This window comes from Pteropus medius, unplaced genomic scaffold, assembly GCF_902729225.1.
Source record: "Pteropus medius unplaced genomic scaffold, Ma_sr-lr_union100, whole genome shotgun sequence".
NCBI lineage: Eukaryota > Metazoa > Chordata > Mammalia > Chiroptera > Pteropodidae > Pteropus > Pteropus medius.
Window position 1 is genome coordinate 310,961 of NW_024340851.1, and position 20,963 is coordinate 331,923.

The 20,963-nt window shown below is 36.4% G+C and overlaps 1 protein-coding gene and 1 pseudogene across 8 annotated transcripts in view; one reads left to right on the top strand and one right to left on the bottom strand.

Annotated features, from left to right (window-relative positions):
• Positions 1-20,963, bottom strand: part of ATRX (ATRX chromatin remodeler) — a 261,805-nt gene that overhangs the window by 237,294 nt on the left and 3,548 nt on the right. For 3 of the 8 annotated variants that reach the window (XM_039849215.1, XM_039849266.1, XM_039849251.1), the window contains exon 2: positions 17,877-17,966. The exons of 4 other annotated variants lie outside the window; for them this stretch is intronic. The gene's annotated coding sequence lies outside the window, so the exon portion shown is untranslated. The remainder of the gene's footprint in view (positions 1-17,876; positions 17,967-20,963) is intronic. One more of the 8 variants, XM_039849234.1, reaches the window with a different exon arrangement.
• Positions 1,681-1,952, top strand: LOC120591679 (40S ribosomal protein S29-like; annotated as a pseudogene).

Here is a 20,963-nt window from a genome sequence, read left to right on the forward strand (position 1 = left end):
TTTCGTGAAATACGTAAATCTACAAATCTAAGCAGCTCAATGAACTCCAAGTAGGATAAACAAAATCCATACTGAGATAAGATATAATTGAACTGTCAAAAGTCAAAGAAAATCTCGACATCAACAAGAGGAGTGACAAGTACATGGGATCCTCCTTAAGATTAACACTTAAACACTATGGATACCAGAGAACATTGAGATAACATATTTAAAGTGCTGAAGAAAAAACCTGTCAACTGAGAATTCTATACCTGGCAAATGTATCCTTGAAAAATGAAGAACTGTATCAAAAAACAAAAGCTGAGGAAATTTTTTGCTAGTGTACATGCCTTACAAGAAACACTAAAGGGATTCCATCAGGCTGAAATGGAAGGACACCACAGTGTAACTTGGAGATACATTATAAAATAAAGAACAATGGTAAAAGTTAACCACATAGGTAAATACCAAAGCTAGTTTTTTTTTAAGTTTCTAACTATTCAATCTCTTTAATTGATCATCAAAAATATGCCGAAAAAGAACAACCCAGGAACAGATAACTGGTAAATTTTACCAAACACTTAGTGAAAAGTTATCACTACTCCCACTCAAATTCATCCAAAAAATAGAAGAGGGAACACTTATTAACTCATTGTACAAAGCTAGCATTATCCTGATACCACAGTCAGACAAAAACGCCACACACACAAAAAAAAAACTAAAGAACAATATCCCTTATGAATATTGATGCAAAAATCCTAAAAATACTAACAAACAGAATTCAATAAGACGTTAAAAGAATTAGAGTCACTTAGTTGCCCTCTGGGTTATCAGACAGACTATTCTGGTATCAGAGTGCTTGTGTTCAAATCACCCTTACTTTACTTAATAATGGCCCCCAAAGCACACAAGTAAAGATGCTAGCAATTCGGATATACCAAAGAGAAGCCATTAAGTGTCTTTAAGTGAAAAGGTAAATACCTAAGAATGGGACCTTATGGTCATATGATTACAATTAGAAATATGGGCAGTGATTTTACTAACTGAAGATCCAAATTAGAAAGAAATTTTGGGAAGCAATATAAAAAAAAACCTACTCAGAGACAAGATATTTGGCCAAGTTTCCAAAGAAAGAACAAAAGCATTAACTAGAACATCACAAGAGATACTCTGAAGAAACAGCAGAAGTCCCACTAAACCATTAGGAAGTAAGCCTGAATAAAACATAAGACAGTGAAATGGCACGCTACCGTCAAAGACACTAGCCAGCAAACAAGAGTGGCTAGAAAGAGTTTATTCTAACCACATCAGGCCATTTATGGCTTTGCTGTTTTATTTCATAATCATAGGAACATTAGAGAGGATGGGTCTTCTCAACTGGCATCATTAAGTCTCAAGTTGTTTGGAGTACCTTCACCTAGATCTATTACTAAAATGGGGGAAGAGATGAACCTCAGAACCTGTCAAATGATTGATATCTGGCTTTTCTACTTTCTACCATGTGACGGAGTGTAAAAGGTAAATAAATATTCTCACACAAAGGAAAACTGGGAGAATTTGTGACTAGCAGACCTACCCTTAAAAACTCATTAAAGTAAGCTATTCAAACAAAAAATCAATGATGAAAGAAGGAATCTTGGAGCATCAGGGAAGACATATAAAACAGTAGAAAGAGCTTCCCATTACCTCCGAGAGAGCAAGATGAGTCATCAGCAAGGGTACTGGAGCCATCCAAGAAAATTCAGCCAAGGGTTCTCGTTCCTGCCGCTTCTGCTCACACTGGCACGGTCTGATCCGGAAATACAGCCTCAATATATACCGCCAGTGTTTCCATCAGTACGCAAAGGATATAGGCTTCATTAAGCTAGACTAAGTGAATCTCCATGAATGGGTCATTCCAGCTATCTACCTTACTGCAGAAACAATGCTAGCTCTTTGTATATAAAATAAAAACGTCAATTATGAGTGTTTTATTGTAAATGGAAGTCACATGATCATAAAAATCTCCTTTTTAAATTTTACTATTATCTTTTCAGTAGATTCATCTTCAAAATTTGTGGATTGTCTACCCCTGGTTATATAAAAGTATTCATGCTGAAAAAAAAAAAAAAAAAAACAGTAGAAAGAGTAGGACATGGGTACATACAACAGACTATATTTTCCTTATATTTTTACATGAATATTTATATAAAATACTCCTTATAAGTTTACATGAGTATGTAAATATGATTTATAAGTCATACTTGAAGATTGAAATAAAAATTGTAATGCCAAAAATAATCATGCACCATGACCAAGTGAGATTTACCCTAGGAATGCAAGGAGTGACACAAAAATAAATCATTATAATAAACTACGTAAACAGAAAAAAGAAAAAAAATCATATAATCACCTAAACTGGCACAGAAAATGCATTTGACAAAATTCAACACCCTTTCACGATAAAAATATTCAGAGAAGTAGGAAGAGAAAGGAACGTCCTTAATTTGATAAAGAGCATTTATGAAAATTCCTCATCTAATATCATACTTAATAATGAAAGACTAAAAGCTTTCAATCTAAGATTAAGAACAAGACAAGGATGCCCATTTTTGTCACTTCTATTCAACACCAATTAGAAGAGAAAAATAAAAGGGATACAAATAGGAAAGGAGTAAGTAAATCATAGGTAACACGATTATATATATAGAAAACCCTAAAGAATCCACACACACACACAAAAAAAAAAAACACTGTAAAAGCTAACAAATGAATTCAGCAACGTTGCAGGATATATGACCATCACACAAAAATCAGTCATATTGTTATTCATTAGCAATGATCAATCCAAAAACGGAAATTGAGAAAACATTTCCACTTACAATAACATCTAAAAGAATGAAATAGATTTGCACACAGCAAAGGAAATCATCAACGAAATGAAGAGAACGTACTGAATGAGAAGATATTTTCCAATGATACATTTCATAAAGGGTGACTATCCAAAATTTATAGAGAACTCATATAACTCAACATAAAAAAAAAGCCAATTAAAATATGGACAAAGGACCTGAACAGGCATTTCTCCAAAGAGGACATTCAGATGCCAATACACATATGAAAAGTGGCTCAAGGTCACTAATCGTGAGAGAAATGCAAATTAAAACCACGAGATATTATCTCACTGTCAGAATGGCTATCATCAACGAATCAAAAAACAAGTATTGGCAAGGATGTGGAGAAAAGGGAACCCTTGTGCACTGTTGATGGGATGGCAAATTGGTACAGCACCATGGAAAACTGTATAGAGGTTCCTCAAAAAATTAAAAATAGAGCTACCTTATGATCCGGCAATTACACTTCTGGATATTTATTTAAAAAAAAACACTAATTTCAATAAATATGTGCACCCCTATGTTCACTACACTGCTATTAACAATAGCCAAGATATGGAAGCAACCTCCTCAGTGCCCATCAACAGATGACTGAATAATATGTATACAAAGGAATATTACACAGCCATAAAAAATGATACCTAATCATTTGCAGCAACATGAATGGACATCAAGTGTATTATGCTAAGTTAAATAAGTCAGAGAAAGATAAATACCATATAATTTCACTCATTTGTGGAATCTAAGGAACAAAATAAACAAAACAAAAACAGACTCATAGGTACAGAGAACAAACTGGTGAATGCCAGATGGGAGGAGGATATAAAGGGTAGAGAGAAAAAGATGAAGATATTAAGAAGTATAAATTGGTAGTTACAAAATAGTCAAAGGGATGTAAACTACAGCATAGGGAATATAGTCAATAATATTGTAATAACTATTTATAGTGCCCAATGGGTATGAGAACAATTGGGAGGATTGCTTCATAAATTATATAAATGTCTAAACACAATGCCATACACCTGAAACTAATTTAAAAATAATACTGAATGTCAACTCCAATTGAAAAATAAAAATTTTAAAAAAAGAATGAAATATGTAGGAATAAATTTAACCAATGAGGCTCAAAACTTGTACAATGAAAACTACAAAACATTGCTTAAAGAAATTAAACAAGACCTGAATAAATAAAATGATATCCTGTTTTACAGACTAAAATATTTAATACTATTAAAAGAGAAATACTTCCAGAAGTGTTCTACAGGATCAATATAATCCCTAACAAAATTGCAACAGCCATTACTGCAGAAATGGAAAAGTGAATCCTAAAAACCATATGGAAATTCAAGGGACCCTTAATAGAAAAACCAGTCTTGAAAAAGAAAGACAAAGCTGGAATACTCTCATTTTCCAGGTTTGAAATTTACTACAAAGCTAATCAAAGCAGAGTGATACTGGATAAGGATAGACATGCAGACCAATGGAATAGAAGTGAGCCCAGAAAAAAACTCATACATCTGTAGTCAACTGATAATGGACAAGGATGCCAAAACCACTGAATGGAGAAAGGACAATATCTTCAGCAAACAGTGCTAGAACTGGATATCCACAAGCAAAAGAATGAAGTGGGACCCCTCTCTTAAACCATATACAAAATTTTAATTCAAATGGGTCAAAGACTAAATACAAGACCTAAAATTGTAAAATTCTTAAATGAAAATAGAAGGATAAATCTTCATGACTTTAGATTAGCAATGATTTCTTGGATGGCACAAAACATACAACAAAAGAAAAAATAGGTAACTTTGCACTTCATCAAAACTGAAAACTTTTGTACATCAAAGAAGACTACCAATAGACTGAAAAGACAATCAACAGAACGAGAAAAATATTCACAAATCATATAATCTGATAACGGATTAACATCCAGAATTTATAAATGACCTATATGAAAAAAAAATAGAACTTAAAATTGAGGAAAAAACTTCAGTAGATATCTCCAATCCAAAGAAGATATGCAAATGGCCAATAACCATATGAAGATGTTCCACATGACAAGTCATTAAGGAAATGTAAATTAAAAGCACAATAAGAGAGTGACACCAAAAACATGGTGGAGAGACATCCCTGAATCTCTCCCCTTGAAACAACAGTAAACTGAACATCTAAAATTCAAGAAAAAATACCCAAACAACACACCAGAACCTCTGAGCATGGCATCTGCGCATAAGACCTACCATAGGCTAAAGAGAGACCTTTATATAATAAATCTTCCTGGAAAAAAAGACAGAATACACTTCCATTAATGCCCAAGCAGAGAAACGGTCCATTAAACACCACGAACAACCAAGGTGACAAGGCATCTCAGAAAGAAAGAGAAAAATCTCCAGAAAATAAGTTTACAGACACAGAAATATGCAACTTAAATGACAGAAAATTCAGGATGGTACTTCTGAAAAAGCTCATTGAGGTCCAAAACAATTCATATCAACAATTTCAGGAATTGAAAAAACAACTAGATGAGCAGAATGAGTTCTTTAGCAAGGAGATTGAAACCCTCGAAAATAACCAAATAGAATTTCTGGAGATGAAGAACACACTGAAAGAGATGAAAAATGAAATAGCAACTTGGGAAATAAAATCAACCAAATGAAGGAAAGGATCAGTGATATTGAAGACAGAAATCTAGAAATAAATCAGAACGAAGAAGAAAGAATAGGAGAATGAAACAAAAAAATGAAAGAGAAATACAAGAACTGATACTGTCAAGAGAGGAAACATAAGAATAATAGCCATTCTTGAAGGGGAGCAAAAGGAGTAGGGATTAGAGAGCATTTTCACACAAACAGTTGACTGAATCAAGAAAACTAGAAAATCTAAATAGACCGATCAGCAGTATGGAAATTGAAACAATCATCGAAAACCTACCAAAAACTAAAAGTTTAGGACCAGATGGCTTTACCAGTGAATTCTACCAAACAGTCAAAAAGATTTAATACCTATTCTCCTCAAACACATCCAAAAAAATCAAAGAGGAGGCAATACTTCTCAACTCATTTTATGAGGCCAATTATTACTCTGATTCCAAAACCTGGTAAAGATAACACAAAAAAAACTACAGATTAATACCTCTCATAAACACAGATGCAAAAATCCTACATAAGATACTAGCAAACCGAATACAGCAACATATTAAAAAGATTATACACCACAATCGAGTAGGCGTCACCCCAGGGACACAGTGATGGTTCAACAAACAAATCAATTAATGCGATACACCATACAAACAAATTAAAAAATAAGAATCATATGATGACTGTGGCTACATAGTGTAGTAGTTAGCACGTCTGTTTTACACACAGAACGTCCTGGGTTCATGCCCCAGGTGGAGCCACAGACTATACCCCGGTTGTGCCAGGCCCCGGGTGTGCCAGGCTCCCCGAGTGCACCGGGGTGCCAGGCCCCGGGTGCGCCAGGCCCCAGGTGCACCAGGCCCGGGTGTGCGCTGCAAGAGCTGTGGGAGGAGACATTCCACCTTCAGAGATCCAATTAAGGGTAGGCAGCAGCATCCGTGTATCGGGGGTGGAAGTGGGAGTGGAATTAAAGAGGTGGAAAAAAATTTTTTAAATAAAGGTAAAAAAAGAACCATATGATCGTATCAATAGATGCAGAAAAAGCCTTCGACAAGATACAGCATCCATTTATGATCAAAACACTTAACAAAATCGGTATAGAAGAAAAATACCTTAATATAATAAAGGCCATATATGACAAACCCTCAGCCAACATTATACTTAATAGTGAAAAACTAAAAACCTTCCCTCTAAGATCAGGAACAAGGCAAGCCTGTCCACTATCACCACTCTCATCCACTATCCACTATCACCACTCTTATTTGACTTCTTCGTTTACTATTTGGATGCCTTTTATATCTTTCTCTTGCCTGATTGCAGGTCCTAGCAAGTGCAATCAGGCAAGAGAAAGATATAAAAGGCATCCAAATAGGAAACGAAGAAGTCAAATTGTCACTATTTGCAAATGATATGATTCTCTATATAGAAAACCCTAAAGACTCCACAAGAACACTACAAGAAACAATAAGCAAATACAGTAGTTTCTGGATACAAAATCAATGTTCAAAAATCCATCACAATCCTATACCCTAATAACGAGTGTCAGAAAAGGAAGTGGAAAAAATAATTCTTTTCGCAATTGCAACAAAAAGAATAAAATACCTAGGAATAAATCTAACAAAATATGTTAAAGATCTATATAATGAATACTATAAGACTCTATTAAACGAAACCGAAGAAGATACAAAGAAATGGAAAGATATTCCATGTTCTTGGATTGGAAGAATCAACATAATTAAAATGACCTTATTACCTAAAGCATTATACAGATTTAATGCAATCCCCATCAAAATCCCATCAGCATTTTTTAAAGAAATAGAACAAAAACATTAGCTTTGAAAGGAAGCACAAAAGACTCCGAATTGCCAAAGCCATCCTGAGAAAAAAAGAACGAGGGTGGAGGCATCACTCTGCCCGACTTCAAATTATACTACAAAGTGACAGTAATTAAAACGGCATAGTATTGGCAGAAAAACACACACACGGACCAGTGGAACAGAATCAAGAGTCCAGAAGTAAACCCATATTGATATGGGCAAATAATTTTAGACATAAAAAGCCAAAAACATAGTGGAGAAAGGAAATCCTCTTCAATAAACGGTGCTGGGAAAACTGGAAGGCCACATACAAAAGAATGAAACTAGACTGTTGTCTATCACCACACACCAAAATTAACTCAAAATAGATTAAGGACCTGAATATAAGACCTGCAACAATAAAATGCATAGAAGAAAACATAGGAACTAAACTCAAGGACCTTGGACTTAAAGAGGATTTCATGAATTTGATCTCAAAGACAACAGAAGTAAAAGATAAGATAAATGAATGGAACTACACCAAACTAAAATGCTTCTGCTCAGCAAAAGAAACCATTAACAAGGTAAAGTGACAACCATCTGAATGGGAAATATATTTGCAAATAACCTCTCCGATAAGGGCCTAATATCCAAAATATACAAAGAACTCATACGACTAAATAACAACAAAAACACAAATGATCCAATCAAAAAATAGGCAGAGGATCTGAACAGACACTTCTCCCTAGGTGATGTACAAATGGCCAACAAATATATGAAAAGATGCTAAACACCACTAGCTATTAGCGAAATGTAAATCAAAACCATAATGAGATACCATCTCACATCTGTTAGAATGGCTATAATCAACAGGACAAGTAATAATAAATGTTAGAGAGGATATGGAGAAATAGGAACCCTCATACACTGCTGGTGGGACTGCAAATTGGTACAGCCGCTATGGAAATCAGTATGGAGGTTCCTCAAAAAACTAAGACTTGATCTACCATGTGATCCACCAATCTCTCTACTGGGTATTTACCCCAAAGTCTTGAAAACCCATATCCGAAAAGATACTTGCACACCAATGTTCACAGCAGCATTATTCACAGTGGCCAGGACATGGAAGCAACGGAAGTGTCCTACGGTAGATGATTGGCTAAAGAAGCTGTGGTACATATATACAATGGAATATTACTCAGCCATAAGAGATGAAATATTGCTATCTGCAACCACATGGATGGACCCTGAAATAATCATGCTAAGCGAAATAAGCCAGACAGAAAAGGCTGAAAATCAAGTGATATCACTTATATGTGGGATATAAGCCTAAAAGCAACAAATGAACAGGACAAACAAACAGAGCCTCATGGACACGGACAATAGACTAGTGGTTACCAGAGGGGATGGGTAGAAGGGAAGGGGAAATAAATAATAAAATATTAAAGTTAATAAAAAATAAAATGATAAGAACTAAAAAAATACTATCCTCTTTTATTTTTATTGTTTTTCTTCTTTGCTGTTCCAACTGGGTGTTTTCTGCTATCTTGTCTTTCAGATTGCTGATTTGATCCTCTGCTTCATCTAATCTGCTGTTGATTCCTTCTAGTGTATTCCTCATTTCATTTATTGCATTCTTCATGTCTGGTTTTGTTTTTTGTTTTTTGTTTTTTTTGTAGTTTATATGTCTTTTGCTTATTTTCTTTTTGGAAGTTCTCATTAAGTTCCTTGTGCATCTTTATAATCAATGTTTTGAACTCTGTATCTGATAGACTGGTTGCTTCCATTTCATTTATTTTTTTGGAGTTTTTTTTCCTGTTCTTTCATTTGGAATGTTTTTTTCTCATTTTGGCTGTGTCTCTGTGTTTATTTCTTTGTAATAGTTAGATCTGCTACGTCAGGGGTCCCTAACCCCTGGGCTTCGAACCAGTACTGGTCCGTTGACTGTTAGGAACCGGGCCATACAGCAGGTGAGCAGTGGGCAAACATGCAAGCTTTATCTGTATTTGCAGCCACTCCCCAGGGCTAGCATCACCACCTCAGCAAAATCTCAGATCATCAGGCATTAGGTTCTCATAGGAGCACCACTCCCTGGTGCCAAAAATGTTGAGGACACTGTGCTATGTCTCCCAACTTGGCAGGGTGACCTTATGTAGTAGGTGTCCTCTACAGCCCGGTAACACAGTCTCCTTGATCACCTGAGCAGGGTGCTCCAGGAGAGTCCCATGTGTGGGTTGAGTGTACCATCCTGTTGTAGCTGAGCCATATTTGCTGTTAGCACATCAGTGGGTGGGACTGACCTTCAGTCTGACTGGCTGTGAGGAATGGCCACAAACAGAGTACAAGCTGCAGTGTTAGGGCTGACCCCATGGAGCAGGATTCACCCCAGTGGGCTCCAGTGTCTGCCAAGACCACCCTGTGGGTGTGCCATTTGTGGGGCTAATCAGGCTGTGTTCTTGTATTGTCTGAGGCTGGCCACCGGGTGTTTTAGTTCTGGAGCCTCTTGGGAGGGGCTTCAGTGCAGTCCTAAATCAGCCACTGCCTGTGACCAGCCACTATCTAGTAGGAGTTACAAAGCAATCTACGATTTGGTAGATGCCTGTGCTGGACTTGGAGGTATATGGGAGAGGCCACGCTGCAATATAAGGCCAGATACCAACAGTACAGAGCCTGGAGCAGGTCAGCAAAGACCCCAGGCACCCCAAGGTCTGCTGCCTCTTGCTGGCTGCTCATAGGCTCAGGTGCTGAAAGAGCCTCAGGCTTTCAGATTTGGCATCAGTGCTGATCCTGGGGCCACTCAGCAAAAGCCAAAGGGCACACCAAGACCAGCCGCTGCTGGCCTGGGGCCTAAAGACTTTTGAGAGTTTTTCAAGAAAGGGTAGGTACAGCAAGGGCCAAGGCCAGCTGCCCACCACCGAAAGAGCCTCTGGATGTGTGCAAGTTGGGAAGGGCAGGGTCTCAGGGAGCTATCGGGGTGAAGTGAATGGAGTTCACTAGGCTAAACAGATTTATATTTGGCCATGTGGAAAGGACTCAACACACAAAAGATGATGCCTGCCTGCCGGCTGTGTGAAAGGAGAGCTCAACACAGACAATGGCAGCTGTACCCCCAGGCCTCGGCCCAAAGCCACACAACTCAGTTTCTCCCTGTATGTCTCTGACATCTCCCCAGCCACCATCCCTCCACAGGAACCCAGGGTGAATGTCTGTGAGTGAGTCTGTGCATGGGCCCTTTAAAAGATACCTGAGTTTCCAGCTGCCTTCCATCTCACTTGGATAAACAGAATCTCCACTGATTTTCAAAGCCAGATATTGTGGGGGCTCTTATTTCTAGCACTGGTGCTCCAAGCTGCAGAGCTCAGTGTGAGGCTAGAGCCCATCGCTCAAGGTGGACCTCTCCAGGTGAGATATCCCTCCAGATTCTGATCTGCCACACATGGGAGTGCGGCCAGCCTGTTTCACTTCTCCATCCACCCTACCTATCTCCACATGGCTCCTTCTTTATGTCCTTATTTATAGGATTTCTGTTCAGCTAGTCCTGAGATGGTTCTCCAGGTTGTTTTACAATTTAGTTGTAATTCTGACATGGTCATGGGAGGAGGTGAGCACAGCCTTTACCTACTCTGCCATCCTGACTGGAACTCACCCAGGTCCTTCTTACCATGAAGCTATACTAGGGAAGTTGGATTCTCCACAAAGTATAGAGATTTGTAAATATGTAAAGGAATTCCCCCCCCCTACACACACACACACAAAAATAACAAGTGTTGGTGAGGATGTGGAAAAATTGTAACCTTCCTACATTGCCGGTGAGATCGTTAATATGTGCCACTGTGGATAAGTTTGGCATTTCCTCAATAAGTTAAACACAGAATTACCACATGACTCAGCAATTCCACTCCTTGGTATATATACCCAACAGATATGAACACACATGTCCAAACAAACACATGTACACAATGTGAAATTTGGGATTTTTCAAATTATTGCAACTTTTCAATTATGTTTCCCTACCTTCTTAAACAGCATCTTTTGGCTACAATGGTAAAGCTACATGTCCCTATTACAAATGGATTCAGATGCTATGAATTTTCAAAGCCATTTTCCTATTTTCAAGCTCAGAGGACCTTAAAGTACATCTTTTCCATTTTTTAAATCATTTCTTCTTGGTAAAGTGTACAGAATTTGGATTCAAATGAACCTAGATTCAAAATCTGACTTTGTCATTACTAAATTAATAATCCTGGACAAATCATTTAATTCTTTGAGCTTGTTTACTCAACTATAAAATGAAGATAACACCAAACCTTACAGTGTTACCTGGTATTAGGAAAAAAAATTGTTTATAACCACTACTGCCTCATAAGGAAAGTGAATTCTGCAAATGGTAGGCTTGTATTTTTTTTTCCATTGAGCATACACCTAGATGAAAAAAAAACATATACATATTAACACTATTTACAATAGCCAAAGGATAGAAACAACCCAAATGCCCATCGACTGGAGAATGGATAAACAAATATAGGCTATCCGTATAACAGAGCTTTATTCAGCTATAAAAAGGAATGAAGTATTGATACATGCTACAATATAAACCATCAAAAACTATGCTAAGTGAAAGAAGTCAGAAACAAACGACCACATATTGTATGATTCCGTTTATAGGAAGTTTCCAAATAAGCAAACCCATTGAGCTAGAAAGTATATTAGTGTTTGCAAGGGTATTGGAGGAGTGATGGAAGATACAGATTTTCTTGAAAACAGGGGTAAAGAATTAGATAGTGATGATGGCTGCACAACACTGTGAATATACTTAATGTATTTAATGCCACTAAATTGTACACTTTAAAGTGGTTAAAATGATAAATTTCATGTGTATTTCACAATTAAAGAAAAACAGAAAAGGAATATACAAATAACAGGTTTAGAAACTCTAATTAATTTGTCCATTAATGTTCTCCGTTCCAGCATAAGGGTAATCTTTAAATGTTATGAAATTTCATAGGTGTGTATATATAAGCTTTTCCCATATTTGTTGCAAGAAACATATATGATTTATTAAATATCTTGTCTTATGTTATTTATTTTTAGTCTACAAGCACTTAAGGGTAGAACCTAGGTATTTCTGGGTTTATTAGACTCAGTATCAGTAGTATTTACTTGGGCAAATAAACATTAATCAGAATTTGTATGAAAATGTGAAGCTTTCCAAAGCGTTTAAGAAACAATGGAGGACTGAACAAATCCCAGTCCGTTGTTTTAAATACAAACATATAAAAGTTCTAATGGAGATAAGAAATTACAAATTTGAGTAATAAAGCAGCAATATTTGAATAAATGTGCATTTTACCTTACTATGTTTAAATAGTGGTCTCTGTGTATTACTCGAACCAAAAGAAATTAAATCGAAATAAAAGTCACCATGTTCATGGGGGCTAAATTACTGGGGACTTCAGGAAATACTTCATTTTATTTGGCACTTATTTTTGCTTTATTAAATACAGTTCATTTTAAGGAGTTTAGATTTTAGAGGCAGAAAATGGCACCTGTTTCCATAATTCATCCCTCAAGTCACGCAGGGAACCATAGCTCCCTCTCAGGATAATCAAGTAAACGTTTAGAATTCAGATGTCAGAGACAAATCATGGAAAACAGTAGTAAGTGGTTAGCAGTACGTTCATTCTACCTGATTCAAGTACTAAAGTGATATACTATTATATCACTTAAGTCTGTAGCATTCAGTTGGTACTTAGCATGTGCTATTTTTTAATGGGAGTTGGAGGTAAATGCCTATAGTCTTCTAAATACATTCCTTGTCTTCGGGATATCTCAAAAGGTCTGTTCTATTTTCTATTTCCAATAATTGGCATAACTGAGTATAGACTCACATATCTGTCATCATCATGCTCAAAATATTCAAAGGATTCCCATGTTTATAAATAAGGATAAAGCACAAACTCCAAAGCATAGCAAAGCCCTCTGCAAGGAAATTCACACATGACTTTCCAATCTTATCTTACCATAACTCTTAGCTCAAAGCAGGTTCTTTATCCCTCTTTCTTCTCCCAGTAAGTTTTCTGTTACTTCTCTTATAATAACCAACACATTCTGCTTATAGTTCCTTGTTTAAAACTCAGAGTACTCTCTACTGGAGTATAAGCTCCTCAAAAGAGGAAACTGGTCTGGGTTCATTTGTTGGTCCCATGTGGGAAATAACAAATTGCTTTGTACAGAGGAATGATAAATGTTTATTAAAATGAAGATAATTTTTAAGGAATTCCTTTAAAAAGTAGTGATTTGTTGAGCATTAAAAAAATCCTGGGGGGAGAGAAAAAAATGGCATAGATGATAGAGGCTCTGTTCATCCTTCTGGCGACCAAATCAAAGATATGATGGAAACAAGGAGCAGCAGCAAGGAAAAAAATCGCCTGGGATCTAGATGAACAAGCCATACAACTACGGAGAAATCCAAAAAAGCACACTGCAATGGCAGAAAGTAGGACTGGATGAGGATGCGGGGCTGAGTGAAACGGAGGTTGCGACAGCGGCAAACTCCTCTTAAAGGGGCCATGTCAGCAAGCGGATTTTCACGGACACGGACCTGCTCGCTCTGAGCACCAGTGCCAGTTTGGCTGCATGCAGGGGGCACCAGGGACTTACAGGGAAACATTTTCGGAGTGACAGCCAAGGTGAGACTCGCTAGGTACAGAAATGCCAGTGGTATCCATCGTTCCCTGTCGAGCTCTCCCCACTTCCAGTGCGACAGACACAAGGCCACCATAACTGTGACGTCATCAAACTAGATAACAGAGGTCACTGCATCCAGAGGATTCCCTGAAACCCCACCTCTCCCAACTCACAGCCCCCACCCAAGCCACATCCAAGTGTATCCTCAGTGAGTCAGGTGCTCCTTGCTGAGACTCACACTGGTAGAGGTAGCTGACCTCGGTTTCTGATGTCACCTTTTGAGGCAACTATAAGCAAAGCATCTGTGGATTGCTTGCTGAACTTAACAGGGGGCCCTACAGAGGCAGAGGCTTGAGCTAAATTTGGCCTGTAGCTCAACCCCTCTCAGGACTGTACCACTGGACACCTACTTCACAAATCCACACTAATGAGACCGGGAGACTTTAGAGCTTTCCTTCGTACATAGAAATAGACACGGAAAGGCAGCCAAAATGGGAAGACAAAGGAGCAGAAACCATATGACGAAACAGAACAGAGATCCAGATATAATGGAGTCAAGTAACCTAACAGGTACAGAGTTCAAAACACTGGTTATAAAGATGCTCAATGAACTTTTGGGAAGTGTAGATAAATTCAGTGAGATATTCAACAAAGAGATAAAAAACATAAAAACGGAAGTAGTCCAAAAAAGGGAACCAGTCTGAAATGAAGAACACATTATCTGAGATGAGAAGAATATTAAATGGAATAAACAAATAAATAAACAAAGTGAATAAAGAAGAAGATCACATGCCCTATCTAGAGGACAGGACAGCCAATCAGGACACTCAATCAGAATGGCAAGAAAAACGATGCCAAGACTATAAAAATAATTTAAGAAGGATAAGGGACACTATTAAGGCTCCAAATATTCATCTGATCGGCATAACAAAAGAAAACCAAGACGTTGAACAGCTGTCTGAAGAAATAATGATGGAAAACTTCCCTAACCTGGTAAAGGAAATGGACATAAAACCCCAAGAACCTCAGAAAATTCCAAAAAGCAGGGATCCAAAGAGGCCCACACCAAGACACATCATAATTAAAATGCCAAAGGTTAAATACAAACAAAAAATATTAAAAGCGGCAAAAGAAAAAAATAATTACATATAAAGGAACACCCATACGACCAGCAGCTGATTTCTCAAAAGAAACTATGCAGGACAGAAGGGCTTGGGAAAAAAATATTCAAAAGGATGAAGATCCAAGACATACAACCAAGAATAATTTATCCAGCAGAGCTATCATTTAGAGTTGATGGACAGATAAAGAGGTTCCCAGACAAAAATAAACTAAAGGAATTTATCACCACCAAGCCAGAATTACAGGAAATGTTGGAGGGACTTCTTTAAGAAGAAAAAACATGTATCAAAAACAGGAATAAAGAATGGTAACAACTACATTCCTATCAATAAGTACCTTAAAAGGAAAAGAATTAAGTGCTCCAACCAAAAGATAGAGTAGCTGAAAGGATAAGAAAACAAAACCCCTACATATGAAAAGGAAAGGAATGGGAAAAGATATTGCTTTGATGAACCTAGAAGGTATTTAAGTCAAACAGAGAAAGATAAACACCACATGATTTCACCTATATGCAGAATTTAAGGAATAAAAAGAACAAAGCAATGAAAAACAGACTCACAAATATAGTGGACAATTTGGTGATGGACAAAGGGGAGGGATGTTTGGGGGGCTGGGAGAATGGAATGAAGGATTAAAGAAGTACAAATTAGTAGCTGATGGATGGTCAAGGGGATGGGGAGCATAGCATAGGGAATGCAATTAGCATTAATACACTGGCTATGTGGAGGATTAGGGGAGGGAGGGAGTAATTGGGGGGATCATTTTACTAACTATATAGATGTCTAACCAATGTACGGTATACTTGAAACTAATTAAAATTTAAAAAATAGAATAAATAAAAAAATCCCGAAGCCATTTAGTATCCTCAAATATTTCCCTTCTGTCTCTAAACTGAGATAGATGTTCAATTCAGTAAGCTGTGTTGAATGTACTATAGTCAGCCTATGAAAGAAATGTATTATTTTATACACTCAACAAGTAATAAGTCCAGTCAATTTAATATGAAGCATTCACTCTTAGTTCTTTATTTTTAGTAGATACTCAAAATACAGAAGGAAAATTCACAAATAGAATGTTTTGGTTTTGAATTTTGTAGGTATGTGAGGAAGGCAAGAAAGATGAGAGGTCGGCAAGTTCTCACCAACTCTACAGAAATTAACCAATATCAGAGGACTATAGAGTAGTGGTTACTAGTGGGGTGGGGGAGGAGCGGGGATGTAGACAGGTAAAGGGGGTTAAATATAGAGGAGTAGGGGGAAGGTGAAGTGGATAAAGGGGATCAGATATATGGTAGCTGAAGGAAACTGGACTTTGGGTGGTGAACACACAATAGAATATACAGATGTCAAATAGAATATAATGTACACCTTAAAATTAAATGATTGTGGAAATTAACCAAGCCTAGCTTCAAATCTCTAAATAACAGAGAATGAGCTGATTAATAATCTTAGTATTAAAAGCAGAAACATTTTTTAAATAGTGAAAGCAAAGATACCACATGCCTCCTGATAAAATGCGCTGAGAAAGACACATCACCTCATAGTCTTCCTAGCAAAATACACAAATCACAAAGAAACATCATACAAACCCAAATTAACTGGCCCGTGTTCTTCAAAAAATGGAAGGGAAAAAAAACAGCAAGGTGAACTGCTCCAAATTAAAAAGACATGACAATGAAATGTAATGTGTGTTCCAGAACTGGATCATTGACCAGAAAAGAAAGGAATTTTTGTCTCTCACTATAAAGGACTTATAAAGCAATTGGCAAAATGTGAAAGTCTACAGATTAGAAATAGTACTGTATCAATATTAATTTCTAATTTTGCTAACTATACTGAGGTTACATAAGAAAATATTCCTATTTTGGAGAAATACATATTGAAATATTTGGGGGTAAAGGAGCATCATGTCTGCAATTTACTTTCAAATAATTCAGAAAAATACAGAGAATGATAAAGTAAATGTGGTAAAATATTACCATTTGCTGAATCTGGGTGAAGGACATATGAGAATCTCTATACTATTTTTGCAAATTTTCTATAAAGTCTGAAATTATACTTTCTAACTTTTTTATTTTTAAATGTAGTAAAAAGGAGATTCTTTATCTCCTTGAAGACAGATCAAATTCATCTCCTGAGGTTATGGCTATAAAAAACATTCAAAAAATCATTCAATAAAATATTACATGAAATCAATGAGACAGCGACTAGAAAGTTGTTTTAAATAAATGTCATCTGTGGATATTTTTAAATATCATTAATAAAAACACCAAAACATCTTTTTTGTGTGAAAAGACTGAATTATTAGCCAAAATGTATATTATAGAATGTTAGAAATACAGTGTAAGGTTCATGGGAAGAGACTTACTGTCTTGTTCACATAAGCAGAACTAAGAACAGTTCTTAGCGCATGGTAATAGTAATCAGTAATAACTAATATTTGAGGAATTATGATGTCCCTGATACCATTGTAAGTGCTTTGTGTCCATTAACTCTAATCCTCACACAGCTCAAGAAATATTTGGTAAATGCTTTTTCAGAATAACAATTACAGTCAGTTCAGCAATCACATAACATGAGTTCCTAAAAAAATCACCAGGTTTGGCAAATTGTGCAATTTTGGACTCAGGAAAAAAATGAGGTTAGAAGCACAATACTCAAAAAACTTCTGTGACACATTTTTAAAAAGACAGAAACCTAATAAAAATGATGGCACAAATTTACATAGTGTATACATATTAAGTGATTAAGAAATACATAAATACAACAATAAATATGGCACTTTACCTTGAAAAAGACCTGAAGTTTGCTTGTGGAAGTGGGCATCAGAAGGGTTGCAGCTCATGAATTACTGTGAAGTGATGGAAGGAGGGTTATCTGAAATCGGATGGAAAATTGTAACAACAAATGTGGATGGATGTGGCTCATAACACAAGAAGTGAACTGAGGTAACTGGGAGATGTCTGAGCTGTGTGCATGCATATGTGAATATTTTAATACAACTCAGTTCAGCTTGATGCAGTTTCCTGCATTCACTTAGGGCAAACTCTTTTTATAAAGGACCAGATAGTAAATATTTTAGGTTTTCTAGGCCATTAGGTCTCTGTTGAAGCTATTCAACTCTGAGATTGTAGTACAAAAGCAGCCACAGATGATATAAACAAATGGGCTGGGGTGTAATCCAAAAGAACTTTATTTATAAAAATAGGCCACTATTTGTTGGCCATAGTTTGTTGACCCCTGACCTTGCAGACAAAATTCTGCACAAGCGAATTCAAATTCTCCTATGCTCAAATTGTTCCTTGATATGTCAATCTTGTTGGAACAAATTCACATTTTCAAAACAAGCATTATATCAGAACTAAGTTTGAAATGCTATCGAATAAACCAAAAAATAATTAATATAATTCAAATAAGCAAAATAACAAATCCAGTATCACTTGAAAATAAGATATTTTTGATTTTGGATTTTATACATCAAATGTGACCCAAAAGTCAACTGACTACTTCAAATGACCAAAATAAAGACAATTAAGGATAGATTTTGAATAATTATAGTCATTCTAGATTTGTACATTAAATTCTACACAATCTTTAAGAAGAGTGGGTAATACTTTTGACAGTGCTGAACTGAAATCATCAGGCTCATTCACAAAGGCACACATGGCACACATGGCTTTTACAAGACCATCAAGCCACAAATGTACTATAAGATGATTAAGTTCTAGAGATCTAATGTACAGCATGGTGACTACTTAACAATACTGTATTATATACTTGAAAGTTGCTAGAGAGTAGATCTTAAATGTTCTCACCACAACAGCAAAAAAAAAAAAAAAAAGGTAATTATGTGAAGGATGTGTTAACTAATCTTACTGTGGTAATCATTTTTTAGATATATACATATCAGATCACCTTCTGTAAACTTTAAACTTATACTACATTATATGTCAATTATATCTCAATAAAGCTGGGAGAAAAAAAAACATACTAATTACAAAATGGTTATACAATATTTGTCCAGGAGTTGAGTTCAAAATTCTAAGTTGACTTCCTTCCAAATAGAAAACACTACTATAGACAAAAGTCCTTTGCTTAAGCTGTTACATCTCACATCTGGAATCCTCCTCCGGTCTTCTTTGTCAAAATTGTACCCATCCTCTAATGGCCAGATTCAAATGCTATCTCTCTATAACGCCTTCCCTGGACCCCACCAGAAATGTATTCATACTCTGAACTCCCACGGCAACTTAGTTTTACCTAGTGCTTCAAAACTATTTGTGCATATGTCTTATTTCCTCCACTGTGTGGAAAATAAGACTAATCTTTAACCATACTAATCTTTAATCCCTCTGCCTGGACTACCCTTTTTCATAGCCACCCTTAACTGCTACCTCATATTTAAGGCCCAATTCAGATACCATCTCCTCTGTAAAACTTTCCTAGATATTCCCCAAATTGGGCTTTCTTTCATTTCTGATACCTACCACAACCAATATACCTCCTTTTTTGTACTGCTTTGTAACAGCTTATTTATTAACTCCTTCACCATATTAAGAATGCCTTAAGGAGGCAGGAATTTTGTCTTTTACCTTCTGCATACCCTAGCACAGTGCCTGACCCCTAGTTGATTCTCATTTATTTTATCAACTAATAAGGCATTCTCCCAAAATATGGAGCGTAGAATATACATATGAACACCACTGCCATACCAACGATTTTTTAAATAATTATTTTGTGGAACAGTTAACAAAAAAGCTGGACTATAGATACCAAGAACAGCTACTTCAAGCCAAAACTAAGACAAAGTCTCAGAGACAGAATCTGAAAATAGTGGCTACAGGGCCAAATTTACAGATCCTTTTCCCAGGGCAAAAAGCACAACTGGTGAGGTCTTTTCAGAAATATCATCTCCAATCATAAAAGGGCAGAAAAATAATACAACTGGATATAGTCATCTTCCAAAACAGAACATATCCTGAACCACAGTAATTACCAAACTTTCCATCAAAAAGTTTTTCTTTTCCAGTATTGGCAAAAGTATGCGTACATAATACTATGATGTCATATTAGCAACAAAACACCCGTATCCTAAACCATGTAAGTTTTAAAGCAAAAAAGATGTGCATACAATGAATAAAGAAACGTCCCCTCATCACTATCTTTCTCCCTACCCCCTAAAAGGAAATAAAATTTAAATATGATTGACACTCGCATAAGAAGGATTTTTTTTTAAATAACTTTATATAACATCTAGTACAAGTTCATTTTGCAAATGACAAAGCGGAGGCCTAGAAAGGATAAGCAATTTGTCCGAGGTCATACAATCAGTTAAGCAACAGAGCTACAACTAGAAAACCCTGGTTTGGCTCAGAGTTCAGTGTTCATTTCTCTAGAGCAGCAGTTCTCAAACTTTGAGTCTCAAGACTTCTTTAGGCTCTTAAAACATTTAAACATTAACAAAGACTCCAAAGAGCTTTAGTTTATTATCTTTTAAGAACCGCTGCTATAACCATATTGCCTCCTCCATAACAACTGCAGGATTTATCAATATCTATTAAACTTACTCCCCCATTTTACAGATGGAGGTTAAACACCTTGCATATCAGCTATCAAGCCAATTATAAGACAAGCATTAAGATACAGGTACAGGAATCCTACCTAGACACTCCTTTTATACTGCCCTGCTATATTCAACACTCCAAAAGGAAAATCTATGCATCATTTTCCAATGGCTTAAACCATTTAAACAGCTTCTGCCAATGTCCAAGAGGACATTCAAGGTCTGGGGGAAAAGATTTCATATAAACCCAAGAATTATTTGTATCCTGCCACATAATCTATAAGTTTATTCATACTCCAAAAGTGAAATAG